General features: G+C 43.6%; 1 protein-coding gene across 1 annotated transcript in view; it reads right to left on the minus strand.

Moving 5' to 3' along the window:
* BACH2 (BTB domain and CNC homolog 2) overlaps positions 1 to 24,245 on the minus strand; it is a 356,846-nt gene extending 332,601 nt beyond the window's left edge. The window contains 1 exon segment of the mRNA XM_055330439.1: positions 23,906 to 24,245. The gene's annotated coding sequence lies outside the window, so the exon portion shown is untranslated.
* Positions 24,246 to 25,257: the final 1,012 nt, after the last annotated feature.

Genomic DNA, 25,257 nt, shown 5'->3' on the forward strand with positions numbered 1-25,257 from the left:
GTGGATTCAATCCAATGTTGATGGGCACTTGGGTTGTTTCCAGTTTTTGCTTCTATAAACAATACTTCTTTCAACATTGTGTTTCTTAGAAGCACTTCAGTAAGAGTTTTTTCCTAAATGTATATGTAGGACCAACACTGCTGGGTTCTAGATCATTAGCAGGTTGAGCTGGTTAGGTAATAAGCTGTTTTCCAATGTAACTGTTATCAAATTATACTCGTACCAGCTACATACAACATCTCCCCACATCTTTGACAGCACATGGTATTGTCAGACTTTTAAATTTCTGCCAATCCAAAGAATGTGTAAGGTATATTATCATTTTAATTTGCATGTGTTTGATTATTAAACTAACCATTTAGTTTCTTTTGTGAAAGGCTTGTTTAAGTATATAAATGTACAGTGTTTTTTAATTGGGTTATCTGGGTTTTTCTTATTGATGCATATATGTTCTTTACACATGCTGGACCAGTGCCATATATATGTGCCATTTATGATCAACTACTTTAAACTTACTTTTTCACTCTTCATATTTTTTAGTTGCAGTATAGTTGACATACAGTATATCAGCTTCAGGTATACATAGTAATTCAACAATTCTGTACATTATTCGATCAACACTATGATAAGTATAGTCACTATATGTCACAATGGAACATTACAACATCACTGACTTCATTCCCTCTGTTGCACTTTTCATCTCCACAATTTATTTATTTTTTAACTGTAAGTTTGTACCTCTTAATGCCCTTCAGCTATTTCACTCACCCTCTCACCCATGTCCCCTCTGGCAACTACCAGTTTGTTCCCTATATTTTAAGGGTCTGTTTGATTTTCTGTTTATTCATTTGGTTTGCTTTTTAGATTCCACATGAAAGTGAAATTATATGGTATCTGTCTTTCTCTAATTTATTTCACTTTGCATAATACCTTCAAGGTCCACCCATGTGTTGCAAATGGCAAGATTTCATTCTTCTTTATGGCTGAGTACTATTCCATTGTGTATCTATACCACATCTTCTTTATCCATTCAACTACTGACAGACACTTGGGTTGTTTCCAAATCTTGGCTATTTTAAATAATACCACATTAAACATAGGGGTAAATATATCTTTTTGAATTAGTGTTTTTATTTTCTTTGGGTAAATACCCAGCAGTGGAATGACTGGATCATATGGTATTTCTATTTATAATTTTTTGAGAATTTCACACTGTATTCCACAGTAGTTACACCAATTTACATACATTCTCATGCACAATGCAAGCAGGTTCCTTTTTCTCCATATCCTAGAGAACACTTGTTATTTCTTATCTTTTTAATACTAGCCACTCTTGCTGGTATGAGGAGATATCTCATTGTGGTTTTGATTTGCATTTCCCTGATGATCAGTGATGTCTAGCATCTTTTCATGTGTCTGTTGGACATCTATAGATCTTCTTTGGAAAAATCTCTATTCAGATCCTCTGCCTTTTTTTTAAGTTTTTATTTTTTTAAAGATTTTATTTATTTATTTGAAAAAGAGAGAGAGAGAGAGAGAGAACCAGCAGGGAGGAGGGGCAAAGGGAGAGGGAGAAGCAGACTCCCTGCTGAGCAGGAAGCCTGACACAGGACCCTGAGATCATGACCTGAGCCGAAGGCAGACGCTTAACCAACTGAGCCACTCAGGTGCCCTTTTAAGTTTTTATTTATTTAAGTAATCTTTACATCCCATGTGGGGCTCAAACTCGTAACTCTGAGATCAAGAGTCACATGTTCTTCCAACTGAGACAGCCAGGCACTCCATCTTTGTCTGTTTTTTAATTCGCTTGTTTGTGGGGCATTTTGGTGTTGAGTTGTATAAATTCTTAATATATTTTGGATAGTGATCTTTTATCAAATATATCATTTTAAAATATCTCCTGCCATTCAGTAGTTTGCCTTTTTTGGTTTTGTGGTGGTGTTATTTGCTGTGCAAAAGCTTTTTGCGTTAGCTTAGTCCCAATAGTTTATTTTTGCTTTTGTCTCCCTTGCCTGAGGAAATATATCCAATAATGTGTTGCTAAGGCTGATGTCCAAGAGATTATTGCCTATGTTTTTGTCTAGTAGGATTTTATGGTTTTAGGTCTCACATTTAGATCTTTAGCCCATTTTTAATTTATTTTTGTACACCGTATAAGAAAGTGGTCCAGTTTCATTTTTTTACATGTAGCTGTCCAGTATTCCCAACACCATTTATTGAAGAGATTATCTTTGCCCACGTTGTATATTCTTGCTCCTTTATCATAGATTAATTGATCATGTAAGTGTGGGTTCTTTCTGGGCTATCCTGTTCCATTGATTTTTGTGTCCATTTTTGTACCAGTACCATATTGTTTTGATTACTACAGCTTTGCAGTGTATCCTGAAATCTGGGATTATGATACCTCTAACTTTGTTCTTTTTTCTCAAGATTGCATTGGCTACTCAAGGTCTTTTGTGGTTCCATATGAATTTTAGGATTAATTGTTCCAGTTCTATGGAAAATGTTATTAATATTTTGGTAGGGATTTCATTAAATCTGTAGATTGCTTTGGGTAATATGGACATTTTAACAATATTAATTCTTCCAATTGATAAGCATGGCATTTCTTTCCAATTGTATGTGTTGTCTTCAAGTTCTTTCATCAATGTCTTACAGTTTTCAGAGAATATGTCTTTCATCTTGTTGGTTAAATGTATTTTTTTTTCGATGCAATGTAATGGGATTGTTTTCTTTTTTTTTTTTTTTTTTGGATTGTTTTCTTAATTTCCCTTTCTGCTACTTTATTATCAGTGTATAGAAATACAACAGATTTCTGTATATTTTTATTCCTGTATCTTTACTGAATTTATTAGTTCTAATAGGCTTTTTGTTTTTGGTGGAGTCTTTAGTCTTTTCTATATATGGTATCATATCATCTGCAAATGATGACAATTTTACTTCTTCTTCACCAACCTAGATGCCTTTTATTTCTTCTTCTAGCCTGACTGTTGCAGCTAGGACTTATAGCACCGGGTTGAATAAAAGCGGTGACAGTGGATATCACTGTCTTGTTCTTGATCTTAGAGAAAATACTTTTAGTTTTTCACCATTGCTATTAGCTGTGGATTTTTCATATATGGTTTTTATGGTTTTTGTCAGGTTGAAGTACATTCCCTCCAAGACTATTTTGTTGAGAGATTTTATCATGAATGAATGTTGAATTTAATCAAATGCTTTTTCTGCATCTTCTGAGATAGTCCTATAGTTTTTTGTCTTCCTCCTGTTAATGTGATGTACCATACTGACTGATTTGTGAATATTTAACCACTTTCGCATCCCAGACACCTGATCATGGGGAATGATCCTTTTACAGTATTATTGAATTCAACGTGCCAACATTTTGTTGAGGATTTTTGCATCTATGTTCATCATGGATAGACCGGTAATTTTCCCTTTTTGTCATGTTTTTGGCTTTGATAACAGGGTAATGCCTTGTAGAATGAATCTGTAAGTTTTCCTTCCTCTTTTATTTTTTGGGATAGTTTGACAAGAACAGACACGAACTCTTCTTTAAATGTTTGGTAGAATTCACCTGTGAAGCTGTCCGGTTCTGGACTTTCATTTGTTGGGAATCTTTTGTTTTTTGTTTTAAAATACCAATTCAGTTTTATTACTAGTAATTGGTCTGTTCATATTTTCTATTTCTTCCTGATTCCATTTTGAAAGACTGTATGTTTCTAGGAATTTATCCATTTCTTTTAGGTGGTCCAATTTGTTGTCATAAAATTTCTTTTAGTATTCTCTCACAATTCTTCATATTCCTGTGGTGTCAGTTGCTATTTTTCCTCCTTCATTTCTGATTTTACTTATTTGACTCCTCTCTCTTTTTTTCTTGATGAGTTTGGCTAAAAGTTTATCAATTTTGTTTATCTTTTATAGAACTAGCTCTTGATTTATCTTTTCTTTCTTTTTTTAGTTCCTATTTCATTTATTTCTGCTCTGATCTTTATAATTTCCTTCCTTCTATTAATCTTGGGTTCTGTTTGTTCTTTTTCTAGTCCCTATAGTTATAAGGTAGATTGCTCATCTGAGATTTTTCCTGTTTCCTGAAATAGGCTTGTATCATTTAAACTTCCTTCTTAGAACTGCTTTTGCTGCCCTCCAAAGATTTTGGATTGTTGTGTTTTCATTTTCACTTGACTCTATGTATTTTTTTTCCCTTTTTGATTTCTTCATTGACCCATTTGTTGTTTAGTAGATGTTGTTTAGCCTCCCGTATTCGTGTTTTTTTCCAGATTTTTTCCTTATAATTGATTTCTAGTTTCATGCCATTGTGGTTAGAAAAGATGCTTGATATGAACTCAGTCTTATTAAATTTATTGAGATTTGTTTTGTGGTCTAACATGTGATCTATCTTGGAGAATGTTACAGTGCACCTGAATGTGCACTAGAATGTTCTGTATACATCTATTAAGTCCATCTAATGTGTCATTCAAAGCCGTCATTTCTTTATTGAATAAACTGTTTGCTGATGATTATCCATTGGGGTGTTAAAATTCTCTACTATTATTATATTACTATCAATTTCTCCCTTTATGTTTGTTAATATTTGCTTTATGTATTTAGGTGCTCCTTTGTTGGGTGCATAGTTATCTACAATTGTTACATCATCTTGTTGGATGGATTCCTTTATCATTATGTAATGCCTTTCTTTGTCTTCTGCTACAGTTTTTGTTTTAAAGTCTGTTCAGTCTGCCCCGCTACCTTGGCTTTTTTTTCTTCTATTTGCATGGAATATCTTTTTTAATCCCTTTAACTTTCAGTCTGTCTTTAGGTCTGAAGTGAGTCTACTGTAGGTAGCATATAGCTCAGTCTTGTTTTCTTAATCCATCGTCATCCATTCTTCTGATTGGAGCACTTAGTCCATTTACATTTAAAGTCATTACTGATAGGTATGTACTTGACTTTTGTTCACTGTTTCAATAGTTCTTTTCTGTTTCTTTCTTTTGCTCTCTTCCCTTGTGGAACTATTATGCTTGGATTCCTTTCTCTTTACTTTTTCTATATCTATTATAGGTTTTTTTTTAAAAAAAGATTTTATTTATTTATTTGACAGAGAGAGGGAGAGAGAGCACAACCAGGAGGAGAGGCAGAGGGAGAGGGAGAAGCAGGCTCCTCACTGAGCAGGAAGTCTGATGAGGAATTTGATCCTAGAACTCTGGGATCATGACCAGAGCCAAAGGCAGACACTTAATCCACTGAGCCATCCAGCACCCTATTATAGGTTTTTTATTTGTAGTTACCATTTGAGTCACATATAACATCCTATGTGTAAAGCAGTGTATATTAAATTGATGATCATTTAAGTTCAAACACATTCTAAAATCACTAAATTTTTACTCCTCCACCATGTTTTATGTACATGTCATATTTTATATCTTTTTAATTTGCATATACCCTAATTTTTGTAGAAATAATTCATTTTACTACTTTTATGTTTAATCTCCATACTGACTTTATAAGTAATTAATCTACCACTATTACTATATATTTCCTTTCACCTCTAAAATTCTTTCCTTTCATAATTTTCTTATTGCTACTTATGGCCTTTTCTTTCAACTTAAAGAATTCCTTTTAACATATCTTGTCAGACTGGCTCAGTGGTGATGAACACTTTTGTTTGTATAGGAAACTAGTTATCTCTCCTTCAATTCTGAATGATAGCCTTCCCTGGTAGAGTATTCTTTTTTTTTTTTTTTTTTTTTTTTAAATTTTTATTTATTTATGATAGTCAGAGAGAGAGAGAGAGAGAGAGGCGCAGAGACATAGGCAGAGGGAGAAGCAGGCTCCATGCACCGGGAGCCCGATGTGGGATTCGATCCTGGGTCTCCAGGATCGCGCCCTGGGCCAAAGGCAGGCGCCAAACCGCTGCACCACCCAGGAATCCCCCTGGTAGAGTATTCTTGGTTGTAAGTTTTTTCCTTTCAGGACTTGAAATATATCATGCTACTCTCTTCCGACCTGCAAAATTTCGTTGAAAAATCAGCCAAGAGCACTAGAGGGTTTCTCTTGTATGTAACTTTCCTTTTTTCCTGCTGCTTTTAAGATCCCCTTTTTATCATTACTTTTAGCCACTGTAATTATTATGTGTCTTGGTGTGGACCTCTTTGAATTCATCTCGTTAGGGAATATCTGTGCTTCCTAGTGTCTGTTTCCTTCCTCAGATTAGGAAAATCTTCAGTTTTTATTACTTCAAATAGGTCTTCTGGTCTCTGTCTATGTCTTCTCCATCTGAAATCCCTGTAATGTGAATGGTATTACACTTGATGATGTCACAGAGTTCTCTTAACCTTTTCTCATTTTTATTATTTCTATTTCTTTTTGCTGTTCAGCATGGTTGCTCTTCATAATCCTTGTTCCAGATTGCTGATCTGTTCTGCATCCTCTAATCTGTTGCTAATTCCCTCTAGAGTAATTTCCCATTTAAGTTCTGAATTCTTCAGCTCTGTTTTTTTTTTTTTTTTGTATTTTCTATTTCTTTATTGAAGTTCTGAATTCACCCACTCTTTTCTCAATCCAGGGACTATCTTTATGACAGTAACTTTGAACTCCACCTCTGTTTCATTTAGCTCATATCCCGTGACTTTGTCTTGTTTTTAAATTTGAGACATATTCCTTTGTCTCATTTTGTCTAACTCTCTGCATTTGTTTCTATGTACTAAGTAGGTCAGCTACATCTTCTGGTCCTGGAAGTAGTGGCCTTGTCTAACAGAGGTCTTGTGATGTCCAGTAGTGCAATACCCCCTGGACCCCAGAGCTAGGTATCTAAAAGTGGCCCCTGCGTGGACTGAATGTTCCCTCCTGTTAAGGCTGAGCTGCTTTTGGCCTAATTGGCTGCAGTGACTTCCTATGTCCACTGTAGGTACACTGCACAGGGTTTTCTCCCTGACTGTTGAGAGGCTTGGCTATAGGCTCATTGGTGGACAGGACTGGCACTCAGCCTGTCTGCAGTTAGCTTCTCTACCCCAGCTGCAGGCACACTGAAGGTCAGGACTTGCTCTCTGAGCAGCTGGCTAAGAGTCTGGCTGCAGGAACTATGGGCCTTTGGGTATGTGGGGGTTTCTCCCTCCTTCCTAAGGCAGCAATCACTTTGAAAAAGCACGAGTCCCAGCCAGGGCTGCCTATTAGGCATGATGAAGCAGTAGCCACTTTGGAGGGATCCCTGCTAAAGTAGATAGGCTGGGTGGGACAGGTCTGCAGGAGAATACCAGGGTGGGGCTCATGGTGCTAGCAAGGTAGAGGGATAGTGTCAGAACTGGTTGGCTCCTACAAGTGTCTGGTTATCTAGGCTGAAGAAGACCTAGAAAAATGGTGCCTGCTAGCATTTTTGTTTACATAGAAATCCCCTGCAGATACCCACTCCTCTGGCACACATTCTGAGATTAGTCAATAAACCTCCTTCAGGTATATCCCTGGCACTTTCAAACTGCCACTGCTGTGCTATGTCTCAGACTAAGTTATTTAATGTGCTGGCTCTTGAAAGGCAAGAACTCTGTTTCCTATCACCTTTTGGTTCTCCCAGATTTAAGCCTCCTGATTTTTGAGCCCAGATATTATGGGGATTTATCTGCCCAGTGTGGGTCCTCAGGGCCAGTGTGGAGTCTGAACCCCCTTGCTTATGTCATCCCTCCTGTTTGCAGTGAGTTGTGCCAAGGGTTTGGTTCCTAACCGCATTTCTACCCCTCCTACCCTTTTTGATGTGGCCTCCTCTCTACAGTTAGTTGTGGAATATATGTTCTGCCAATCTTCAAGTTGTTTTCAGAGTTAGCTGCATAATGTAGCTGTTGCTTCAATGTGTCTGCAGGACAAGGTAGGCTCGGGATTCTATTCTCACCTTTCCCAAAAGGTTTGTGTTCATGTTTTAGTGACAGAAGTTCTATGTACATTTTTCTCAAACAATGAAAGGGAAGGACTCCATACATTTTAAACTTTTTGTACTATTATAGGAGAATTTTGCATGTTTGCACTTAGAATCCTTCATATCCCTCCACTCATTCCATTTTTAAAAAAAGATTTATTGAGCTATTTCAGAGAGAGAGCATGCATGTATGTGAGTGGGCGAGGGACAGAGGGAGAGAATCTTCAAGCAGAGTCCCCACTGAGCTCAGAGCCTGACATGGGGCTTGATCTCACAACCCAGGTGACCATGACCTGAGGTGAAACCAAGACTCAGATGCTTAACTCACTGAGCCCCCCCACACACCAGGCAACCCCATTCATTACATCTTAACAATGGTCAAGAAAGGAATATCGATATGGACAATATGAACAATAAAGCTGACCTGACATCTATAAAATTGTGAAGGTATCAAGTAGGGAATTAAAGACCACTTCAGTAAATCCCCAAATCTTTTAAGGACATATACAGATCCAACTCCTCCTTTTTAAGTTTCCCCACCCTCCAATCCTTGCGGACTCTTTTCTCCCAACTCCTACCATATTTATCTCTATTACTCATTCTTGTCCTTCATCACATACTACCATGCACTGTACTCCAAATGCTTCATGTTTATATGTGTCATTTCCAAGATAAAACAATTTTCCTATAAACAGGGACCATACTTTATACTGATATTGTATCCCACATACCATATTCTGTGCCTAACAGAGTTATCCACAAACAGTTAATTCTCATAAGTACTGATTTGTCTAAGAAGTAATTTTAGGATAAATTTTAAAAACTTACATCAACATATGTGATTCATACATTAGGAAATTGTACAAAATAAAAACATGAATTGGTTCAAGAAGCATTTAACTGAAGTCAAAATGAAGTTAACACTGGTAAAAAAAAATAATAATAAAAATTAAAAAGACATCTGAAATGGGAGGGCAGGAATAGGTTATGAGAAGCTCCAAATCTTCTGTCATGGAGTTCAGACCTCTGTGGGCAGCAAGAAGTCGTAGGTGATTTTTAAAGAGGGAAAGTCAGTGAGTTCATTCATTCATTCATTCATTCATTCAATAAATACATATTCACTGAGCATCCTGAGTGCCAGACACTTTCCCAGGTACTGGCAGTACCTCAGCGACCAGAGGAAACACTAACTCCTGAGCTTATGGCTTATGTCACAAGGAAGACAATAAACAAGCAAGCAACACATATAGGATGTCAGGTGATAAAAATCTTTGGAGAAAAAGAAGGAAAGGAAAGGAGTGGGACACCTGAGAAGGAAGGCGGTCCCTGCACTCCATGAGGTGTCAGGGAAGGTCTCCCTTAAGGCGTGGGAGAGAGCCTGAGGCTAATGTGATAGAGCTACTCCTTACTGTGTGTCCCATGGATTTTCCTGCCTGTTCCCACAGAGCAGGCAGGCTGTACAAGCATATTGACAGCCAGAACGCCATTCAAAGATTCCAGTTCTCTTTCACACTCTGGGTTCTGGGCCTCTTCCTCCCCCTATTTCTCTCAGCTACCCCACCCCATCTAGATGCATTTCTGACACCATGGGGATTCTCAAATTTAAGGCTGGGTGACAGAACCATCTCAACCTCTCATCTTCCTTTGCCCACTTCCCTGAGCCTGGCATCTGCAGCCTGGCTTCTTTTTTTTTAAGATTTATTCATGAGAGACACGCGGAGAGAGGCACAGAGACATAGGCAGAGGGAGAAGCAGGCTCTCTGTGGGGAGCCCAATGTGGGACTCGATCCCAGGACCCCAGGATCATGACCTGAGCCAAAGGCAGACGCTCAACCACTGAGCCACCCAGGGATCCCTCCAGCCTGGCTTCTGAAGCTGGGGCCTCCCTTGGGCCTTTTCCTGGTTTCTCAAAATGTGGCCTCCTTCCCAGGATGCATTCTCAGTAGCAGGTAGGAAGTCAGTTCCGACTCTCCTTCTGATTTCCTTCCCACCTGAATAACCTCTTCCAGAAACAGGCTGCTGGCAAGGATGGCAACAGTAGCAGCAGCTGAGGCCACTGTGGGGGTCTCCACGAGCAAGAGACCAGGGTCAGAGAGGAGCATCGTGTAGGTGCATGTATGCACACATGGGTGTACATGGAAATAGGTAATTAGGCATGCATGTGTATGTGCGTGCCCAGGTCTGTACAAGAACGATGTGAAAAAGGGGTGTGAGCAAGCAAGCAGGAGGAATCTCAGAGAACAAGCAAGAAGAAGAGAGTGCTCACAGAAAGAAATGCAAATATGTGCCAAAAGAGGGAAAGTAAAAGGGGCCCAAAAGGAAACTCCACAGAGTATCAAGACACAAGGATAAAAGCGTGTAACAGGGAGGTACTAGTGTTAAAATCCCAAAATATGGGTAAAATGGCGGGAGACCAGAAAAAAAAAAATCTGTCTACAACGTAATATAAAAAAGGCAAGACTGACACAAAATTAGAACTAATAAAATTCTGATTTTGTGCTTCCTCTAAGCGTTTATTTCCCGCAACAAAGCTAACATGGCAAAAATCACTAGGAAACAAACGACAGAACCTTTCTAAAGATGATGTTTGGAAAGAAAAAAAAAAAACTAGAAATTCTACAAATTCAGTTGCTTGTCTTACAACAGGCAAAAAGGAAAGGCTCTTGGGTAAGACCGCTGTGGTACACAGCTAAGATAATGATCCTGGATGGTCTGGCCAAACTACAGGCAAAACAAACCAAAACTAAACAGGAAAACAAGAATGCTCACATGGACAGACGCAAGTAAATAGGCGGCACCATGTAAACACGCCCTGGCCCTCCCCATGATGTTCAGGGTCTTCCGGGCAGCCCCTTGACCAGGGAAGGGAGGCAAGGCCCTTCCTCCTGTGATAAGTGCCCCTACTGCACTCTGCTCTTTCCTCTGACTCGCATTTTCTGTTAACCTTCCTCTTGGAATCCTTTGACGATGACTCACGCAGCAACAGGGCTAGTCAGCAATACCACAGCCCTCCATAGTAGACGCTGTGTAGGAGGCAAGCAGCTCCGTGGAGTGTAGTGGGTACCAGTTTTTTCCTTTCTCTGTTCAGGGAGGATTTGCTTTTCAGCCACATTTCCCTCAAAACACAGCCCTGACAGGAGATGCTTACTACACAGATTTCTAAACGATGAAATGATCTGACTTTGGCTATGTGGTCATAATGAAACTAAAAACACTAAGATGAAAAAACAAGAGAGTGATCATCACACCTACAAAAAACAACTTTATACTTGGGTGAAATCATGAGATCAGAAAAAAAAATGCTCAAACTAATATTTTCCAACCTTTCACTAACAGCTAGGGCTAAAACCACATGTTGTGAAGGTCTTGCACTGTGTTATTATTAGAAGTCACAATTCTATTGATACTGATGAGTCATTTGTATCGGCGGAAACCAAGAACTTCCATCAACATCATGTTACACACAGTCACTGTGGCTTGGTTTTTTCTTTATTACTGGTCAAAGCTGCTTCACAATGCTTACTGAAGCTAAAAAAAAAAAAAAAAAAAAAAAAAGGAGAACTCCTCAAGGATGTGCAAAGCTTTCCTTCCCCACCTGATCTCAAGTTACTCATCCTTCTCAAGATGGTTTAGGTTGATCTGATCGACTTGTATCTGCAAAAGGAAGTTTATTTAGAAACCTCAAAAAAGTAACATTTCACACTTTCTGATGAAAATAAGCAGAACTGAACTCCAAAAACAAACAGTGAAACCATCTCTGAAAATATATGCCAGATTTAAAATGACCTGAGGTCAGGTTGTTTTGTGTATATATATCCTTAATAACATGCAACGGATATAAACAAACTCTGTCATCACTTGAGGGGTTGAACCACACAAAACCGTGTCAGGCCAGCCACTGAGCACCCACTCTCTTACCTCCCCCCTGAAGGCACAACACTCCTCACGGTGGGAGAAATAGGACAGGTTTCATTTACACTAAGTAAACCTATGTTAAAGGTTTATGAAAGTTCTTTCTAGCGCGAGGGAAAAAAATAATAGCATCTATCTTTTCCCTTAATATCATCCCCTTACCCTTCTTCCCTTAAAGAATCCCAGAAAACTAAAATGAAGGGGAAAAAAGCCATTCTCCTGAGGGACACCCAGAAATGCCATGATTCTTAGGCAGCCTCTACAAAGGTAGGAATATGCCCAACAGCCTACCCTACGATGCAAAGGATATGATTGGCTGTTGGAAGAAGGGAACCCAGCTCAGCAATGACTACAGATCTGAAAATAGCCTGCCAGCCGCTCTCCAAGGACAGCACTGGTACTGTGGGCAGTTTACAGTGCGGCCAGCTGAGTGCCGCAACAGCTGCATGAGTCAGCAAGCGCTTCTGGTAGGAAACTGCTGACATGCTAAATTACTCTTGCATACATAAGGTGCACACACCTACCCAGCAAAAATCAAAACAAGGTACATGCAAATTAGCAAACAGGAACCTCTCTACCCTTGCAGTTCTATTTTCCAAGGTTACACCAAAAATATAAATAATCTATATGCCACTGCTCAAAAAGTAGCGACTAATAATAATTAATAGTGGTAATAAACAAACAACTCACTGTCGGTGTTGTGATGTGTGGAACAGCTGCATTCAAATCTCACAAGCCAGTTAATTTTAACTGGTTTTAATTTTAACTGGATTTAACTGCTTTTCCTCCCTTCTGAAAAATCAAAATAGTTGCCATATTGACCACAAAAAACTGGTAACAGACAAGCACAGTTCCTGTTTTTCAGAGGGGACTTACTTTCAAACCCACAATATCAAGATGCTTAACATAAGTGGAAATTTAAAATCTACTGTTTGATGTGGGAGACTTAAACCTGTACGCTAATTCAGATCCCACAAACGTTGTAGGGTAATTACATCTCAGGTTTGTCCTACACGTCTTTCATCTCTCTTCTCTCATTTAATACAAGACCCAAAAATCTACAGGAAACCTGGTGGTCTGGAACTTGGAACACATTTTTCCATAGAGACAATGTCATGCCAGTGAGATAGTGTTCCAGAATAGTCCATGGAACTGTCTTGAATGTAAAAATACGAGTGAGAGGTTAAATTTGCAATTTAGAAAGAGAAAGTAATACTGTAACAATAGTTCCAAAACCAATTAAAAACAAACCAACCACCTTCTTGATTGACTACTTTTGAGGAAGCATCTAATAAGAGGATGATAAGGGGATAGTCTTTCTAAATAAGATTTTTGGACTTTGTCTTTCGTTTCACTTTGGTTCTTTTAACATGGTTTAAATGATTAATTTCACTTTAAAATGCAAGGCATTCTCTTACTTTGGCATAACGTATCTTTAGAAAAATCTTTATCAGTTGTGAGCACCGATTTTTTTTTTCTTCATGAACAAGAGTTGGAAGAGAAAATGGAAGAAAGGCTACAAAAAGGGGATACTAGTGAATGAGGAAGAGAAGGAAATGGAGTTATGGAGAAAAGAAGGCATTGGGGTATAACTAAACTCTGAAGACAGAGGAAAGGTAGGAATTAGAGAAAGGTCCCCCACAGTGCAGTGTACTCCCAGAGAGGGGTACTCTTCGCCCAGCAAAGGAAGAACAAGTCCAGCAGGACAGTTCCATAGATTGGCACTAGATGGCGCCATCAACTCAACATAGCATGGTTGCTGGAGGAGGTTACCTTGGGGGAGGGGTACCAGGCAAGGCAGTGCAACTCCATGACTGAGTATTTAGCAAGCAACATGTCTACCTAAAATAAGCATGGTTTCATTAGTCAATCAACTTCTCCAAACATCCAGATGTCATTACCCTGCTAGTAGCATAGGACAGTTTTTAAATGTATCAACTCAATTCTTAGTAATAAAGTAAGGTCAGGAGGCAGCTGAGTGGGGTCCATTGCTTTTTTTGCCTCCTAAAATGCAACATTTAGGGATAATGGAGTATTTTGGGTTAACTGCTACTGAATGACAAACATTCCTAATTATAAACCAAGTGGCTTTCCCCTGAAGCTCTGTTTAAATGTCAAATAACACACCATCTTGTTACACAGGTTTATGTAATCAGATCTAGTATTTGGCAGGAGGAAGGTGATGTTCACTGACAAATGTATTTATTTATTCATTCATTCATTCATTCGAGACACAAAGAGGGGCAGAGACACAGAGGTAGAAGCAGGTTCCTCGCAGGGAGTCTGATGTGGGACTTGATCCCGGATCCTGGGATCACACTCAACCACTGAGTCAGCAACCCAGGTGTCCCTGACAAATGTATTATAACATTAAAAATCATTGGTCCTTTATAGTTTTAATATTACAGTGGTTTTTATCCTCTAATCTGCTTATCTATATTCTCTATCGAGGGTTGACTTATAAACAGCCCTCTCTCCACTCAGAGATGTCCTCCCATAACCAGCTTACAAGCATGTGAAATCTTAACCATTTCCATCTACAGAATTTCACTTCTTTGGCTTTGTCTCCTATTAATATGCTGATGCTTCAGAAAGAAGTAATGGTCCCAGGTATGCTATTATTTATACCATAGTAAAACTGGTTTCATAAAATCCCTTTCTGAAGTTAGTTCTGAAAGGGAACAAGAAGACTAGTTAAGGGTACTGGTGGCTGCAAAGCAGCATAGGATGGAGTCAGAAGGTTGCAAAGAGGACTGTGGAAGAACTGACAGCAAACCTTGCCTGGCTTTACAACTGCAGAAAGGATCATCATTCCTGACACTGATCTTCCCAAGGAGATATATGAAAAGTAAGGGTTAACTCTAAGTATGTCTGCATTTTCCACTTGCTGAATGGGTAATAATATCTTTATAGTTAATTTCATTTTTTTTCACAGTTTGACTCTTCAGGGCTCATTCATTTGCATAATATGGAATCTTGAACCCATATAGATATTCTACAAATCAATGCAAGTAATTCTCACACGAAATCAGCAGCTTTAATTTAAGCTCATCATTGTTTGCATAGAAATCTTTATGCACTCATCTGCTTGATTTTTTTAATCACTTAAAACCTCCAACAGTGACACACTAAGCATCTCCTCACTTAGCCATCTCCAAAATTTGAACTAAATACTGAAAAATAAGCACAATACATTCATACGCTAGATCATTTTCCAAATTGAGCTTCAAATGTATGCTTGATGTTCCAGCGGCTCCCAAGAATGATGCCTCTTGACTAAGGAAGACAAGTTGGATGACCATCCCAGGGCAGAGCTGAGTCAGCATTCTCAACAGTGACCCTGCTAAACCGGGGTGATCAGGTCACTGCCAAACCAACTGCCTAGCTGAGTCCTTTAAAACCATTCAAATCCCCAGTTGAGAGTTGCAACATGCTAATCTGGCAAGATAATCTCTTCCTGAAATTGACTAGAATGAGAGCAAAGGTTACCTGCTTTTATCTGCTACTAGTAGCTAATATTTCTAATTAGGAGCTCTAACGGATTTGGTTCTAGATGAAATTCTTCCACCTGGGTAGAAAGAAACCTATTATAGAAATGGTTTCTTTCACCTTTCCTATACCAAGAAGAAAGGAAGAAGGAAGGAAGGAAGGAAGGAAGGAAGGAAGGAAGGAAGGAAGGAAGGAAGGAAGGAAGGAAAAGGAGAAAGAGAGAGAAAGAAAAGAAAGAAAGAAAGAAAGAAAGAAAGAAAGAAAGAAAGAAAGAAAGAAAGAAAGAAAAAAGCTAAAAACAAAGTCATCACTTAACAAAAGGCAGAAGTTTAAACTGTAAGAAAATCCTGGGGACAGAGCCATGGGATTCATGTTCTTTGTCTAGTTCTTCTCTTGTCTTTAGATCACCACTTGTGCTCTCTGATCCCCAAATGGACCATTAGACCTGAGGAATGAAATTATTAGAAAGTGAATCATATGAAACATAAAACTAACATTCACTGAAGTTCCCTGACACATTATTTTTCTATTTTATCTTTCAAATAGGCATCAACAAAATAATCCAATATTTCAGAGTGAGTTGGCCTATACTTCCACTTCTGAGAACTTTTGCTAGAGAGCAAAAAAGAAAAGTAGGGGAGAGCGGGAGGGGGCAAAATAGCATAGGTGGTTAAGAGAACAGGCTCTAGCCTCAGACACCTAGTTTCTTTCCAATACCAGCTCTACCTCTCATTAGCTGGGTGACATCTGTACCTCAGCTTCTAATGATCACACCTAGCTCTGGATTGTTAAAAGGATTTAATGAGTTAATACGAGTAACACAAATAGGAAGTTCCCAACATAGGTTAGCTATCATCAAAGAAAAAGAATTTTAGCATATAGTACAGTAATATGTTTTAAAAAGATATTGTTGGGGCACCTGCGTGGCTCAGTCAGTCTATGGAGGCACCAATTCTTGGTTTTGGCTCAGGTCATGATCTCAAGAGATCTCAGATCAAGACCCAAGTTGGGCTTTGCGCTCAGCAGGGAGTTTGCTTATGTATTCTCTCTCTCCCTCTGCCTCTGCCTCTCCCCCCACTTGTACACACTTTCTCTAAAACAAATATTTTTTAAAATGCTTTAAATTAAAATAAATAAATAGATACTGTCAAAACTCCTAAATTGTACTAAGAATAGTCTAAATAATCCTTCTTGGTCTACGGAGGCTGGAAACTTGCTCTGAGCTAATAAGCAGGGGTTTCACACAGAAGCTGGCCTCACATTTTCACTAAAGACCCCTGCCTAGGTCACACACATACCAGCCAACTGAGAGGGATGTCTGAGTAACTTCTAATCATTTTAATGTCAGAATGACCCAAAGTGACACCTGGGTGGCTCACCAGTTGAGTGTCTGCCTTTGGCTCAGGGCGTGATCCTGGGGTCCCAGGATCCAGTCCCCTACATTGGGTTCCCCGCATCATGGAGCCTGCTTCTCCCTCTGCCTGTGTCTCTGCCTCTCTCTCTGTGTCTCTCGTGAATAAATAAATAAAATCTTTAAAAAAAAAAAAAAAAGAATGACTCAAAGTATGTTCAAAATAAAAATGCCACCTTGAATTTTTTTCCAAGTATGAAAACAAACCACATTCTTGGCAATTAACAATTCTGTTTTTATCAGGTTCTAAAGACACAAGTAAATAAATCAATTCTGGACTCTGTATACAGGAACCATTATTTGCCAAAATGGCCCCAAGGGTTATATCATGGTTTATGCAATACTCCAAAGGGCCAAAGATAGTAGTGAATTAATAGGATTAGGAGGCTATGAGGAAACAGCAAGCCCGAAATTTCAGCTTGGCCCCGATGGCATTTCACTCCATAATTCCTCAGGGAGGGCTACCCCAACTTCCTAATCTGGTGAAATCCCCCAATTACACCCTCTGCTGCATGGAATACCTTTCCTTCACAGAACATGTAGTGGGTGATCTGTCACTACCTAATTAATGTCATCTCTCCTACTTTTTTAAGATTTATTTATTTTAGAAAGAGAGAAAGCATGTGCATGTGCATGCGCGTGCACACACACACACACCACACACACAGGGAAGGGGCAGAAGGAGAGGGAATGAATCTCAAGCTGGCTCCCTGCTGAGCAAGGAGCCTGATGCTGGCTGACCTCACCACCTTGAGATCATGACCTGAAGGAAATCAAGAGTTGGATGCTTAACCTACTGAGCCTCCCAGATGCCCTGTCATCTCCCCTATTTAACGCCATTCTTCACTAGAACAGGGAACCAGGAGTGCATTTGCTCCCCATAAGCACTCTGATCACCTAACACCATGAACTCTTGGCCTGTTTAGTTGCATCCAAGTGGTTTTGTTGATCAAGAAAATACAGAATGGGAAGAAAATAAAAACTGCCAATCATGTGTGACTCCCGGGATACCAAGGAGACTTGCTAAGTACCCACCTTCACCTTGCTTTCCTACTTATAGAATGGGGATAACCACTCCGGGCTCTCCCAACTTTAAACTCCAAAGTCACAATCTAATAAGCCTTCTGAGTGACACTCATGCAGAGTCCTGAGGGAACTCCTGAAGCATCTGTGGAAAATGACAGGAGAGAAAGAAGAGAAGGGTAAGTGCAAGACTAGAATTGACAGAGGACCTGGACACTCAAAAAGATTTCTTCTGAAACGAACCTGGAGTTTCTCATACACTAGCTGTAGACTCGGGGACAAAGGAAAACAATTAGGAGAAGAATGGGAGTGCTGGACATTGGATATTTAAATGCTTGGGAAGGGGAAGACAAAACTGACACAAAGATAGGAGGGAGCTAGCAACCAAGCGCCAGCTCTTAGGGATATCAGCAGTGCATCCTACAGCCTTTGGGAGATGAACAAAAAGGTCAGGGAGGGGAAATGACATATCTCAGAACCAAAGGACAATTGACTATCAGGCTAAGAACAAAAGAGAAGTTAACCAGGGGAATATGCTGAAGAAATGATGATTATGAAGTCACTGGGGGAAGACTGAGAGACATTTTGGCTGTAATTCCAATGACTAGAATGAACGAGTACGTGAAATGCTTTCAGATTGGGGAGATTTATTATTTTGGAAAAAAATAGCTCAAGGAAAAACAAAGGCAAAATTCCTGCCTCCTGTGAAGTAGTGCCACTAGGAGGACAAGGTTCAATTTCCATATTCTTTAAAAAAGAAATGGTCCTTGAAAAGGACAGAGTAGTGATTTCTGAGGATACTTCCAGCTTTAGGGAAGCTGAGCAGCATGCTGATGGTAAGATTAGGTTTCAGTTTTAGGTAGACATTTGAAATTAGCAAGAAACAAAAAAAAAAAAAAAAAGACAAAAAAGTAAAAGGAAAAACACTGAATTGGCAAGAAAACTACTTTTCTATGAAATGTATTAGACCAAAAGAAAAAAATGTTGTGGGCAATCTCTCTGAATTTACAAAATGTTTAGTTCACAGCAGGTTTCAGTTTGGACTTGAACGATTTGTAAATATTTACATAAAATTTAAAGATGGGCCAGAACTAGGTCACTGCCACTGACAAAACAAGAGCAATTTTTTTGTCATTCCCAAGGACTTAGTGCTGCTTTGCCCAATGGGGCTCCAGCTAAGCCAGAAGTTTATCTTCTTTTCCCCTCAAATGCAAATTTTTACAACCAGCCTTGGCTTCTGATCTTTTAGTGCCTCTGGTAGGGTCCTATGTCACTGGAGCCTCTTTAACATTCAGTTAGGAAAAGCAGAGGAGGGACGCCTGGGTGGCTTAGCGGTTGAACATCTGCCTTCGGCTCAGGGTGTGATCCCACGGTCCCAGGATCGAGTCCCACATGGGGCTTCCTGCATGGAGCCTGCTTCTCCCTCTGCCTATGTCTCTTCCTGCCTCCCTCTCTCTCTGTCTCTCATGAATAAACAAATAAAATCTTAAAAAAAAAAAAAAAAGGAAAAGCAGAGGAACAGGGAGGCAAATGCAGTGCTTGTTGTATACACACAGATTTTGACAAAGACGTTACATCCGGAATTGTTCTCTGTTCCTTGTATGTGAGAGCAGGAACCATGTCCTCTGTTTACTATGGTCCCCACCTCACACCTGGTCATTGACTCATGGCTGGACTGTGTAAGACAGGATGGGGAATAACCTTCAGATAGTCAAGAAAACACACAATGCATCCAGATGAAATTCTTTGCAACATAAAATGAGAAAATCCCTCCTCTGTAGAGTGGGCACAATGCCTATTTCACAGGGCTGCTTTGAGGAGTCAATGAGATAAAAGGGGTAAAGGAGGTAACTCTGTTCCTGGCATATAATGAGAGTTCAATAAATCACAGCTATTATTTTAGTGGGTGTTCTCCAATGTCAAATTCTCATGTAGGTCCTCAGGCATTAAACAACCAAGTTACCCCGTCTGGTCAATAACAACTAAATAGAGCACAGGTTATTCAAAAGCAATGGGTTATTTACCTGCAGAGGACTACATGGTGCCCATGGCATTAATTAAGCATTTGGCCTTTCACGTCGCATTCTCTATCAAAAAGAAAGTTATCAATTCCTGAGCGGGACTCAGTGTTGATTTCAAATTCTGTTTTTCTTGCATCTTTCAACTTTTTGGAAAGCTATAACCATTTACTTGGTGGAGACTCATAAATCATCTATTATGTGCCAGGCCTTTAGAAAATAGCCAGATACAGAAATATTTTCTTAAAAGATTTTATTTATTTATTCATGAGAGAAAGAGAGAGAGAGGCAGAGACATGGGTGGAGGGAGAAGCAGGCTCCTTGCAAGGAGCCCAATGCGGGACTCGATCCGGGATCCTGGGATCAGGACCCGAGCCAAAGGCAGACGCTCAACCGCTGAGCCATCCAGGCGTCCCCAGATACAGAAATATTAAACAACACGATGTTTTAGCCAGTTCAGTGGTAGAAGACAGGCTGCCTGCAGGTCAGCTCTAGCTATTGTGCACATTCCTATTCAACATTCAAAAAATGTTAAGCTAATATTTAAAATTAGAGATTCTACAGAAGAGTCCAGATACCCAGCTTCTCTTGGATAAATCCGACGACATGGTAACACAAAGCCAGCATTCCCTCCCATTCCTACCTGGCTTCAGGGGACAACAAGAAGCTGAGACAAAGTAGCGGGTGCCTGCCCCTCTATGCTATGCCCTCCTCCTCACCAGCAGAGTGAAAAATGAAAATGAAGGGCTCTGACTTCAAGAATTATTCAGGATTTCAAGATGATTAACAACAGAAGATTCAACCAAGTGTGAGATCCTTCTGAGCAGGGGAGGAGGGTGCAACAGAGCAAGCACATGCCCACAAAGCTAGTCCCACACCACACTCCCTCAGCAAAACAGGAAGGGTATTTATTTCTCTAAGTATTCCGTCATTCATTCAGCAATGAAGCCTGCATTTACAACAAGCCAGATACCATACCCCCTGAAATCTGAGGTACAAAAGGTAGGGGAGTGAAAGCCCCACACAGCTGAGCTAGAGAGCCTCTAGGATCTCTCTCCTCCCTTGTTAAGGCTGGATCCAAACCAGAGACACTAAGCGTGAGTTAATCCAAGTAAAATTAAACTGCTCCCAACAATATAGATTGGCCTGAGCCCTTTTGTTGGCATCACAGGAGCCCCGATCATACATTCTGAGGAACAGCTCACAAGCACTAATGAATAAGTCCCGGCGGCTGTGCAGACAGCGGGCCCAGAAGTGAAGGGCTGGCCTAGGAGAGATTTGAACATGAACCTGACCATCTGGCTCTCTGCGACTCACTTTGATCACAAAATGAATTGCAACAAATTGAAGAGCACATGGCTAGAGTTAATTGTCTCATCTGTAATCTGAACCTACTTTTAAGCAGTTATTATTACCCTCTATCAGGTGGAAACGTTTCCTACCATCACTGCAAAGTGCATTTCCTGATGAACTGTAATGGATCATTAAATTCCATATCTGAATAACAATACTTTGCACTTATGCAGTGCCTTTCATCCAGGGATTTCAAGGCAGTTTGCAAATAATTAAGCCCCTCACACAGCAGCCAGAGGTGAGCGACTGTGAGGGACTTGCCTGAAGACACTGAGTCAAAGGCATGATTCAACAGAAAGAGAATAAATGGTTTCCTCCCAGGCATTAGTGATACTGAAAAGTGAATTGGGGTGGGGGGGGGAGAAGTGGGTTGTTCGGCTTCCCTCCCTCCGGGTCTGCCTTTGCCCTTCTTCTCTATGGCAGATCCTGCCATGCAACCTACAAAGAGCAGAAAAGTAACCAACAAGGGTATTTATCATTTAGCTAAGAGTTCAGAAACACACCTATGAGGAGAATGCTTTTTCCCTCTAATCCTGGCATATACAGAACGAACTGACATTTCAATCCACCTGCAGAATCGACAGATACCAGAGGAATTAACACACTTAAGATTACCAAATGTCAAGCCTAAACCCTTCCAAAATCCAAAAATGAAAATACTGCTCTGCATAAATAAAGTGTGTTCTAACAAAAGTACTTTATTCCATGGTGGCATATTCCATTTTGGGGGAGCCCCCCACACACACACACACAGACACAGACACACAGACACACACACACACACACACACACACACACTTCCCAATGGCATTCCAAGTTTCGGGAACAGCAAATAGGACAGAATTGGGCAATCGATGTATTTTCTGAACCAGAACCCTGGAAGGGAAAAAACCTCTCAGCCACCACAAGTTTTGCGGTGAAATTATAAACTCCTGAAAAACGGAATCTATAATGGAAACGCTGACAGACCTTTCACTGGAGCAGTTTGAGCGCAACACTGTAATTTAGCAATCCCTCTTACAGACTAAAGACTAATTCTAACAAGATGTCATTTTGACTCACGTTTATTACTACCTGCAAGAATGAAAAATGCCATTTACTCGGGAGCTGCCAGGGAACCAGGGTGGGGCAAATCTCACATCTGAAGCAAGACGCCCGCTGCCTCACCAAAATAGCCCTCTCCCCCCCAAAAAAGAGTGGCAGCCTTTCACGCTCAGCGCCCTTCATGTCGGCCAGGGCTTCGCAGCCCGACACGCCTTTCCTACACGCTACATTTTAATGATCTGAGCAAACCGTTATCAGAGTTCACATCTCTGATTTTACTCTTAAACAGACAAAAGCAAAAATATCTCATTAGGCATCATCTCCGCCAAGGTTCCCACTAGGCAGAAAAGGATTTTTATTCTAAAGTAATTGCCCTTGTGGAGTGAAAGCGGCTCAACAGATGAGAGGTGCACACCGAGCGCCTCTGCAGCACCAGACGGTGAAGGTGACACGCGAGGACCGCGGGGCGTCTGCGGCTCAGCACGGGGTGGGGGTGGGGTGGGGTGGGGGTGGGGCGCCCTCGTCCCTCCCCTTTCTCGGGGCCACGGCTCGCAGCGACCGCGGGGACCCGGCGCAAGAGCTTGCGAGGCGCGCCTTCTCCGGCCACAGACAAAACCATCGGGCAGCGTCTACACCGGAACTTCCCCCCAAGTTGTCAAACTCGCCTACACGCCAGAGGGTGCTGGGGATACCCCAAGCGTCCCCAACCCCCGAAGCCCAGGGGGCGCGGCCCTTTCGCAGGCAGACGCTCGGCCCGCCTCCTCCCACGGCTCGAGGTCCTGCAAACCCTCCGCCAGCCCGCGGGGGACCAGATGCTCACTCGAGTCCCCTCTCGCGGGCGGCCGGGGTAGCCCGTGAGCGCCGCCCGCCGCCCTCTCCGGCCGCACCGAGGGCCGAGGGCTACGGGGCCATCACGGGGAGCCCCGGCGAGGGGAGGCGGGGAGGCGTCTCCGGGGTAAACTCCTGCTCTAGGTGGAGCTTGCAGACCGAGGTGCGGGGACGAAGAAGAGGGTGTGTGCGCGTTGCACTCCGATTTCATGCACGCTCTGGGGCGGGGGGGAGGTGCAGGGGTTCCCGGCCCGACGGGCGAGCCCCCAGGCTGGAGGCGGCGGGGAGTCCCACCCAGCGCCCCCCCGGCTTGCCTCTCCCCGGGACCCTAAACTTGGGCTTGGAAGCCGCGCGGGTCGCGGAGGTCCCGGTGCCCAACGGCGGCGCCTGACAGCTGGGCGCGAAGGCGCGGCGGCCGCAGTCCCTGCAGAGCAGCCGCGGGCGCGGACGCCGCGGGCAGGGAGGAGGCCGCCGGGCCGGGCTCCGGGCTCCGGGACCGCGGGCCGGGGGCCGGGGCCGGGCCGGGGGCAAGGCCGTGGGTCTGACAGCTGCTCCGGCTCGCGCGGACGCGCGCCTCCCCCAGCCCGCCCTCCCCACGCCTGACTTCTTACCCTCTGCTCCTCCTCCCCCTGCTGTTCCAAAACACCCGTCGACGCGAGCAAAATACAATGCCGCCTCGCCCGCCGTAAACAGCCCGGCGAGAGCGCACATTCGGCGCGGCGCGGCGCGGCGCGGCTCCCACCCCCTTCCCGTTCCTAGAAAATGCCATAAAAACGGGCCGGGCGCGCTCGGCGGGCGGCTGCGCGCCGGCGGCCGCGACTCCCCTTCCCGCGCGCTCTCCCCGCCGGCTCCGCGCCCCCGCGCCCCCCGCAAACTTGCCCCCGCCGCCCCGCCCCGCCCCGCCCCGCGCCGGGGCCCGGGACTCACCTCGCCCGAGAACTTTGCGTCCTTCTCCGCCTCCTCTTCCCAGCGTCTTCCCAGCCGGCGGCGCCCCCCCGCCCCGAGGGAGCCGGCGCGGTGGGCGGTTCGGGGGTCACCGAAAGCTCACCGAGAGGACGCGCATCACATGGCAGCTGGTTCCCAGCCCCCGAGCGTGCCGGGGAGGGGGAGGGGAGGGAAGGGTCGAGGGGAGGCCGGGCGGCCGCGGGAGTGGGCAGGCGGGGTGGCGAGGGCGGCGGCGGGCGCTCACGTTAGCGCTGCTGCGGCCGCAGCCCGGGCGTGCACGGTCGCTGCTGCTGCTGCTGCTGCTGCTGCGGCTGCTCCGGCGGCTGCTCGGCGGCGGCGGCGGCGGCGGCGGCGGCGGCGGGGCGGCTCGGCGCTGTTTGCTCCGCGCCGCGCGGCTCGCGCTCTCCCCGGAACGCCCACACTCTCAATCGCTACATTGTTGACATTCGGCGCTGACGTCACCCGCTCCCCATTCACAATAACTTTACGGGAGCCGGGCAGCGCACCTCCCCGGCCGCTGGGGCGCGGTACGCCCGGCGACTAGCGTAAGCCGCTCCGCGAATGGCGCTCCGGGGGCTGGGGCGGGGGCGGGGGCGGGGGCGGGGGCGCGCGCTCCGCCGGCTCGCGGGAGGGGGCGCGCCTCGGCCGCCGCTGCGCTCCCCGCTTTGTGCAGCCGCGCGCCGGGGACGACCCCCGGCTCCCGGCGGGGCTGAGCGCCTGGCTGGGGCCGGCCTTGCTCGGGACTCGCCAGGGCCCCCCGAAAGGCGAGGGTGGGGGGGCGCTGCTGGCGGTAGGGGTGGCAGTGGAGAGGGCTGGTGTGGCACGTGGGGAGGGCTGCAGAGCCCGGGGCCCTAGCGCGGGCAGAGGAACCGAGACCTGGGGTTCCTGGGTCGTCCGGCGTTTCCCAGGAGGGGCGGGAAAAGATGCTCCGCGGGCCCCCACCGAGCCCACCGGGCCCCCTCGGGAGCGGGGGCGGGGCAAGGAAGAGCAGCTTCCGACCCACCCGCGGCGCTGACGTTTGAATGCTTCACCCCCGGGGCCTCCTGAGCGAGCCTGTAGGCCCCCACGACTTGTTCGAGAAGGGGCGAGAGCAATTGCGAAGTGTAAAGGAAGAGCCTGGCTCTGGGCCCCAGCCCCAACCCCTGCTGTGTTCCAGCCTCTCCCCTGCCTCTGACCCTGGAGGCTGCCTGGGTGTTGCTGCTTCGGGCCGTCGATGGTGTGTGGCTGCCCCGGCAGAAGAAAGCTTGGTGGTGGCGAGGATTTTACAGAAAGTAATTAGGACTTAGCCTGAACGAACATTTGCAATAAAAGAAGGTTGTGTTAGTGCAGTGCTG

Source organism: Nyctereutes procyonoides, unplaced genomic scaffold (genome assembly GCF_905146905.1).
Source record: "Nyctereutes procyonoides isolate TBG_1078 unplaced genomic scaffold, NYPRO_anot_genome, whole genome shotgun sequence".
NCBI classification, from domain to species: Eukaryota; Metazoa; Chordata; class Mammalia; order Carnivora; family Canidae; genus Nyctereutes; species Nyctereutes procyonoides.